Source organism: Crocodylus porosus, unplaced genomic scaffold (assembly GCF_001723895.1).
Source record: "Crocodylus porosus isolate Cpor-Errol unplaced genomic scaffold, CroPor_comp1, whole genome shotgun sequence".
Classification (NCBI taxonomy): Eukaryota; Metazoa; Chordata; order Crocodylia; family Crocodylidae; genus Crocodylus; species Crocodylus porosus.
In genome coordinates, this window is record NW_017728917.1 from 22,000,571 (window position 1) to 22,009,731 (window position 9,161).

Genomic DNA, 9,161 nt, shown 5'->3' on the forward strand with positions numbered 1-9,161 from the left:
TGCCCCCAACACCTGCAACCTAGGGTCCCTGCCCTGCCATCCCCCATATCTCCCTTCAAGCTTCATCCTGCTCCCTCCCTCTCCCTCTTTACCTTTGCTCTGGCACCAGCGGGCTCCATCCCTGCTGCAGCCTGGGGCACAAAGCAAGGCCTTAGCCCCACCCTGTAGCCATGGTGCTGACTCTGCACTGCTGTTATAGCTCCTGGCTGGGGCCATCCTCTGTGCCCCAGCAGGGAAGGAGCCTGGCAGTGCTGAACCAAAGGTAAGGAGGAAAGAGCAGAAGGGAGATGGGGTAGGGGGAGCAAGGGAGAAGACAGGAAGGCAGGAGTCCAAGGCTATAGGGGAGGAGTAGTGGGACACAGGCAGCAGGTTTGACTCTGGCCCTCACCCAGGCTTGGAACTGGAGCCAGAGCCACAGCAGCAGCCTTCCCCTTGTCATTTTGTAATTGATTTCAAGATGAGGGGCTTCCCCCCATGTTAATTGAAGGAAAACCCTTGTCTTGGAATCAAGTAAATAGAAAAACCTTGTCTTGGAATCAAGTAAATATGGTATTTCGTGTTCCTGATCAATGATATTATGCTGATTTACACCAACTGAAGATATACCCTAACAAGCATAATACAAAGGTCTAAAATCCATCATGCCGGACTTTCTTTAAAAACTTTGAATAATGGCTTTGTCCTTTGCTCTTCAGCTTTCTTGACTTATTTTTGTTGTCTTTGCAAATTGGTGGACTCCAACCCTGTCGTTTGAATTGGAGAAATCCATCAGAATCATCCTAACCTGTGCAGTGTTATAGCACCATTAATGTTTATGTCTCATGTTTAGAGTTAAATGTCTGTTGTTTGAGAGCATTTTGTACTGGATGGTGGAAGGAAAAAAATGTTTCAGGATCAGAGCAAAGGGATAAGTTTATCATGAGAATTGTGCAAGAAACAGGACACTTGGACACAGAGTCACTTTCAGAGACACTGTTTTATATACACCTTTAGACCTGTACAGGAACATTCTTTTTCCCTATAGATATCTGTATAGGCCAGAATTTTAAAGGTATTTAGGCACCTACAAATGCAGATAAGCCCTTACTTGGGTATTCAAACATGACTAGACAAATATCCCAGGTGGAAGTTAGTCATTTAAGTAATTTTGGAAATAACTGTATGTATTTATTTAGGCCAAATTTTCAGGGTGAGGGCTCTACATCTTGGAAAGAAGTGACTCTGAAATGTTACTGAAACTGAACATGAACTGGCCATGTGAAGTTGTGGCAAAAAATGGCTAACAAACTTTATATAGACCTGAGTACTCTTTTCATCCTAGGGCAATCCTCTTTATTGTGTACAATACTCCAGGTCCAGTTGTCCTGTTTCTTGCACAATTTTCATGATAATCTTATCTCCTTGCTCTGATTCTGTAGTGTTATTTCCTTCCTATATCTGGCATACCATCCAGTACTAAAGGCTGTCAAACAACAGGCATTTAACTCCAGACATGAGATATACACATTACTGGTGCTGTAACATTGTACAAGTTAGGATGATTCTGATGGATTTCTCTAATTCAAACTACAGGGTTGGAGTTCACCAACTTGAAAAGTCAATTTAAGTCAATAAAGATGATATCTGTATATATCAAAACTCATGTATTACTGGGTTCAACTTTCCAGACTATTCTAGAAGTGACTTTTTCTCATGTCAAATTGCCATGCCATTAATCTTTTTGACCTTTACAACTTTGTCAACTAAGATTTGAATATTTTTTCTGAACATTGATAAAAATGTTATTTAAGTTTTGCTACAAATAGGTTTTCCATAGGACCCAGCCAGTAAAATCCACATTGATGTCTTTTGAGTATTTCATTTAACTAGTTTTTAATTTAATATGTGCCATATGAATTTAGCTCAGCACTATTTTCATTGATCATTGTACATACTGAGTCAAACATTTCATAGGATTTTAAAAGTATGATGTCAATATAGTTGCATTTATTTGAATTTATAATTTAATTTTAATAGATTATAATTCATTGCCAGTGAAATTATCATCATTATGCAGTATCACTATATTATCTAGCTTCTTTAAAAGCAATAAGTGCTTATTAAACATTTCTGCTTTTTCTGTATCATTGCTGGTGATTTTACTATGTCCATGAAGAATGTATTATTGGCAGGAATGTTACTGTTCCTGAAGCATATATCTCAGAACTGTCTAAGGCTATAGTAGGAAATGTGATCATAATCCCTTCTATAGCTCAAATCTGTGCTCTCTAACCCCTAAAAACAGTAGGTAATGTTTCAATATTAAGATAATCCCCCAAAAAGTGGATTTGTCACTTCCCAAAAGTGACTTGTAATTTTGTTCATTTAGGAAAATTATTTGTACCAAATAAGGGGTTCCCTTGAAAACCTTTATAACTAAAACATGTTCATCCCATAAATTAAAAGTATAAGAATTACACACATAGAGAATAGGTTTTATTTCCCAAGCAGAAGGTTAATCCCTGATGAACTGTTATACAGTGCTAAAGATTCTATAAATGATTCTATAAAGATTCTATAGTGCCTATAAATTCTCACGATTCTGCAAGATACAGTCCCAGTGTGTAGTGGTCAGCATTTAATATCTACTAGGTAAATTACAGGGAGTCCTTTTATGCCCCATCTATGCAGCATAAATATGGTTCATTTATTGTATATGATTAAACTGGGACAATTTAACAACGAACTGAACAAAGCTTAGAGCTGGAGTATTTCTGAAAACTTGTTGCAGAATGGTTTGCTGTCTGCTTTACATAAAGGGTAACATTTTTGTAACCCAGGTACACCCAAAGATGTGCCCTAGTCTCAAATGGGATGGGACGGGTAGGCAGGAGGGGGGTGCTGTGAGAGGGATGCCAGAATTTTGAATGGATCCCTCTTTCCTTTATAGAGTTAGCCCAAGCCCAAAGTTTCTTAACTATATACAATTTCTTGAGTTATCAACATATATATATATATATATATATATATAGCTCTTTAAGAGAGATATAATTACAGATGTAGATACAAATAAACATATAAGGGTCTGTTAGCTGGAGGAAGTTGACCCTAGGGAGGGCATTCAGGTAAGGACCGTGCCTCAGGTTCAGAAGAGGGGTGGATCACAGGACAGTCAATCTAGCAAGTTTATACCACAAGTGGGTTAGCTAATAAATACATCCTTACAGAGCCCATTATACAGAATTAATACACCCAACTATTTATAACACCAACAATAACAATAGATACTGAATAGGAAACATAACTATACCAGATATTAGACTGGGTTCTAACCACTTGGTCCCTCAAATAGGATAGGGCCTTCTACCCCTAGGCCCATTCCCCCCCAGGGTCCCTTGCCTGGGAGTGCCTCCCCTGCAGGACCTGGGCTTCTGGTAACTCACGGTCCTTCCTCTGGGGACTGTCGATCTGGCCTCTGGGTCCCCATACCTTCTCAGGCCTCCTGGAGCCATTGGCCTCGAGTTGAGGGTTCTTTTCTCTGGGCCCTGGGCCCCACGTTGGGCACCCAGGGAGCTCCTATGAGAGCCGAGTCCTCACTGGCTCCCATTCCCCAGCTTCATGTCAAAAATAAATTCTTGATCTTGTATATTGTGTGTGGGTATATGGGTGTATGGGAAGGTTTGTGAGGGGGTGTGGCTGTGTGTGTTGGCATAAGGTATGTTGGGGGGTTGTGTATATGTGGGGGGTTGTGGGGGTAAGGTGTGGATGTATGGCATTTGTGGAGTATGAGCAAGGGTAGGGGTCTGTGGAACCCCCCAACACTCCCCTCATGGTGCAGCAACACATGGGGTTGTTCAGGGTGCTTGTGCCTGGTGCTGGTGCCTGGCAGCGGATGACTCTGGCCTGCATTGCACATTGTGGCAAGAGGCACAGCCCAGCCAGGCCCTCTCTACAGCCAGCACTCCCTGCTGTTTACATGCAGCCTCTGCACTTGCACGGCATGGGAGGGAAACCCCATGCACTGGAGCTGGCTGCCTTCTCTGCGCCATGCTGGGCAGGTCCCAGCACAGTTCCTGCAGCAAGGGGTGGGGAAGGCAGCCAGCTCCAGCACGTGGGACTTCACTCCTGTGCTGCACAAATGTGGGGCTGTGCATGCACAGCACAGAATGATGGTGATAGAGACAGCCCAGTAGGGGCGGTGTTTCTTGCTGCAATGTGCAAGCCGCATGCCAACAGCTGAGGGCATGAGTGCCCCGAGCACTCCCACCTGCTGCTGCCAAGGCTGTGCACCATGGGGAGTGTGGGGGGGCTTCCCATACTCCCAGTCCTCCCTCATACCCACATGCTGCCCACCCAATCTCTGTGCTGCCGCTGCCCCCCTGGGCATGGGCTCTGTGCTGCTGCCAGCTTCAGCCCCACACTCTGTGCTCCCACCCAGCTGCAGTTCCACCTTGTCCCACTGCTTCCTTACCTGCTGTCCAGAGCGTGCAGGACTCTGGGAAAGCTGAGCAGGTCCCCCAGGGGTGGTTGTAGCAGTGGTGGTAGTAGCAGCCCTGCCTTAAAACTGCCTGCTGACTAGGCCAGACCATTCTGCCCATGAGGGTGGGAGCAAAGCACTATAGAGTATGTTGGGGGCATGTCTATATGTGAGCACCTCACTCCCACCCTCATAGGCAAAAGCACAGGGTGGGGTACTATTTGTTGGTGTGTGCCATGGGATGGAAAGCACCTAATGTGCTGGATGCGGCCTGAAGGCCATATTTTGTCCATCCCTCTCTTATGTAATACAGGACATAGGACTTCCCTAGATTAATGCATGCTTCAGACTGTTAGCTGTGGTTGAAATAATAGAGGAGATCATTTTAGAAATACCTCCAGTTTTGGCCTAAAAATGCTCACAGAAAGTTTCAGGGAAAAACAAGACAAAACAAAACAAACAAACATGATGCCACAATTAGATATGACAGATTTTAACATATAGAGATACATATTTAAAAGGGCTGTGAACTGGCTTTCGGTTTCTTGTGTCTGATTCTGTGCCTACTGATGCCTGCGTTAGATTTATATGTCCAAAGGCAGCTATGCCAAATTACCATGCCTAGTCAATGTTTGCAAGTTGTCCTATTTAGGAGTGCATCAAGAAGTTTATGTTCAAAATTTAGACTTTTATTGAGACTTAAAGACATTGTACTTCGCAAAAACATAACATAAACTTTTGGAAGTGCCAGTTTTCCTTTCCAGCTTTTCTATAGTGTTTAATGGCAAGGTGGCTTTGCCACTTTGTCCATTTCAGTGAGGATGTGTTAGTTAAAGACTGATGCATACTTAAAATCATAATATGCCTAAAACAAAATAATTTTACTTTATGCCCTTAGCATTTAGTGATAAACGTAGAAAATATTTCTAGGATCCCAGTATACCTTTTTTAGTCTTCATTAACTTTTTCCTGACATTTTACTGATAACTCATGCAATATGCTTCCTTATAGATCCACTTCACTGGAGTTTTCTGTCTTTTAAAGACTTCTGAAGTCAAATCTGATCAAGGACAGATCTAGGATTTGGCAAAGGCAGGTGTGGGAATGGCTACCCATACTTCAGGGGCGGCTGCATCCTCTATTCTTAGCCTCCTCCCTACACACCAGTGCAGGCAGACCATGCCACTGGAACCTCTGGGGACTTTTTTGAAATCCCCAAAGCAGGTAAGAATTCTACCCCCCTCCCCCCCATCCTACTCAGAGGCATGCCTCTTCCCCTCTCCCTCTTTTCTTGCCTGCTGCTGCTATTTTCCCAAGTGTCCCAGAGGAGAAGAAAGCTTCAAAGCCACACCCGTCTGCTCCAGTTGGGCTGCACAGAGGCTAGGCTCAGCTGGGAACAGCAGCAGCAGTGATAGGCATGTGATAGGGTGGTGGGGTTTCCCCCTTGCCATGCCTGCTTAAAGGGGACTGGGTAAAGTGGGGAACCCACCGCCAACCTGTGGCTGCTGCTGCCACTATCACTGTTCCCAGCTGAGTCCAGTCCCCACACAGCCCAGATGGAGTGGCTTTGAAGCTTCCCTTACACCCAGGACAGACAGAAGAGTAGCAGTGGCAGCTGGGGGAGAAGAGGGAATATGTCGGGATTGGATATGCCTTTGAGTATGGAGGGAAGGGTGGATTCTTATGTATTTTTGGGACTTTCAAGAAGTTCCCAGAGGCTACTGCAGTTATGTCCAGTCCAAAGGGGTGGGAGTTGGGGGATGAGGGTTGGTGTACAGCCACACTACTGCACCCCTCTGGATCCACCCTTGAATCTGATGAGAAGCCAGCACTCCCTCATACATCTGCACAGAAGTAAAACTGATTGAAGGAATGTCAAGTTTTGTGTACAAATAACAGGTACTCTATAGTCAATAAGTTATCATTTCCCAATGTTCCTGTATTTTTCAGCAAATTAGGCATATTTTAATTTTTTTTTAGACATTAGGCAACATTGAATTATGAAACAATCAACTATTTAAATTTACCCATTTTTTATAGCTCCGCTGGTACTGAATCAGGTTAGGGTTCATTATGTCTCTGGAGTCAAATAATGTGCAAGAATGTACAGTGTACTAAGAAAGTAATTAGGCAGCTAAGATTGCACAGGAATTATTAATGATATATTTATAGTTTCTTTGGCATTTTTCAATCATCATCTAAACTGGCTGTGTCTATTAGGCAGTGAAAGCTCTTAGAGGAAGACTGGGAGTGTACTTTGTAGCAAGTCAAACTTAATTTCATTTCCACATGGAAAAATATTTAAAAATAAGACTATGAAAGAACACTATCACCTTCCTTGATGTTTAATAATAAACTTTTCAAAGAATATCATAGCTTCAGGAATGGCCCAGCAGTAGTTCAAAAGGTTGCTTTCATGAAGCTGATATATATAAAGTTGGTCTCACCATGCAGCTGCTGTGACCACATATGAAAGATAAGCAGTTGGGTATGTCTGATAATAAAGCTGTATGCTGCTGCAATTCAGTTCCTGCTTCTGTGATAAAATACAAGCAGATTAGGCCTGTGAGGTACTAGATTGGTACTCATGGAAATCTTGCCAATGCAAATAAGACTGAAACAAGAACACATTGTTGGGATTTCTGCAAGTCAGCTGTTAATCAAGTAAAACATGATATATTAGGGCCTTTTAACACATGTTTTTGACATCTAGCCCCATGCTAGACAATTAGTCTGGCTGACAATTAGTTGTCTTTTGTAATTGACTGAAAACAATTCAATACTATTCTCCTACTAATAAAATGCAAAAGTGAGTATTTAGTATTTATTGCTTGTAAAAGTGCGTATTTTAGTATTTAAATTTAAGAGGTTTGGAATTTAAACATATTTATGATTAGAGCTGAAATTAGGACATGTAACAGCCCTTATCACCCACATTTCCTATATCTTACAGTATGGAAAGAAACCAGCATGTGAACAGCAGCATTCAGGAAGGTAAAAAGTATATTTCTGTAGCACAAAAATAAATAAGCAGCAGTGTTTCTGGCTTAGGCATTCTTCCTACAGCTACATGCACATAAGTGATCACCTATGTCCATGTATGGTCCTAATGAAGGAACTTAGGGCATGTCCCCACAAGCAGGAATGTGTGTTTGCCTGGGGACAAATAGCAGTGGCACATATTTGTGTTACTGTTAGTTGTCTCTAGGCATGCTCCTGCATGTGTACTGTGGGGTGAGGCAAATTGTCCTGGGTGGAGTAGGAGAGGCTGGGGCCAGCACCTGGGGGCCTTCCAGGGCTGCAGCAGTGGCAGTCTGGGCTTGTAGAGGCTGGGCAGCAGCCAGAGCATGGCTCCAGTTTTGGATGGCACATACTGCAGCCACATGCGCTGCACACTTTTGATTTTTTTTGGACTCTGGAAATTTTTTGCATAATAAAAACCCCAGTGCTAATTAGCAGCATAGTGAATGTGTACACATGCAGCATGTATGGTTTGTAGCACTGCAGATGGGTTTGTGGCACCGCAAACTGCCTGTGCATGCTTGTAGGGACTCGCTCTTAAGCCGAGTCCAGACAAGCACAGTATGTGGCACTGCAGACACATCTGTGGTGCCACATATCACACATTTACATGTTCTCCAAGCTGCTGTGGAGTGCTGCCTATATGTGTGCTGCTCCACTTTATTTTTCCAAAGGTTTTTTGACCCCTGAATATCCAGGGATCAAAAAAAACCATCAGGAAAAAAATGGAGTAGCGCATGCACAGGCAGCATGTGCCTCTCAAAAGTGGAGCTGGGATGCCCAGAACCACACTGCAACTGCCAGCCAGGCTCTACGCAGCAGAATCACCACTGCTGCAGCCCCAGGAGGCCCCCGGGGCTCCAAGTAAAGTTTCTGGGGCCAGCCTAGTGCTGTCCCCAGCCTCCCCTACCCCACCCACATAATTTGCCATGCACCAAAATGCATGTGGTATAGGCATTCCTTGTGGACAAGTAGCGTCTGTGCAAGGTGAGCTGCGCTATCTGTTCCCAAGGAACCAAATGTCCATGCTCATCTAGACCCACCTTTAGGGTGCAAACAAATATTGTCCTTGTGCTGCCATAAAAACTGAACAAATGGCAGCGTGAATTGTGAGCAAACAGACTTTCCAAGTGCCCAGAAATGTTATTGCAACTAAAGGTAGTCACAGTTTGTGATGCCTCAGATGGGAGCACATCTGCTTGCTTATTGTGCACCACAAGATTCTCCCCAGAGAGGGTGCTGGCTCTGAATTTAGGAGCCAGCTGCCTTGTTCTGTGGTGGGGCACCCTCAGACTGACCACAACCTTTTCATTCGATAATAGGAAAATGTATTGATACACACAGTGATAACAGAAAAGAGGCAATACAAGCAATCAAACAATCTATACAGGCATACCTCAGAGATATTGTGGGTTCGGTTCCAGACCACCGCAATAAAGCGAATATCGCAATAAGGTGAGTCGCACGAATTTTTTGGTTTCCCAATGCATATAAAAGTTATGTTTACACTATACTGCAGTCTATTAAGTGTGCAATAGCATTATGTCTAAAAAAACAGTGTACATACCTTAATTAAAAAATACTTTATTGCTAAAAAATGCTAACCATCATCTGAGCCTTCAGCGAGTCGTAATCTTTTTGCTGGTGGAGGGTCTTGCCTCCATGTTGATGGCTGCTGACTGAT

The 9,161-nt window shown here is 43.4% G+C and overlaps 1 protein-coding gene across 2 annotated transcripts in view; it reads left to right on the forward strand.

The window, feature by feature from the left end:
• Nucleotides 1–9,161, forward strand: part of ERC2 (ELKS/RAB6-interacting/CAST family member 2) — a 951,034-nt gene that overhangs the window by 471,815 nt on the left and 470,058 nt on the right. The window lies entirely within an intron of this gene.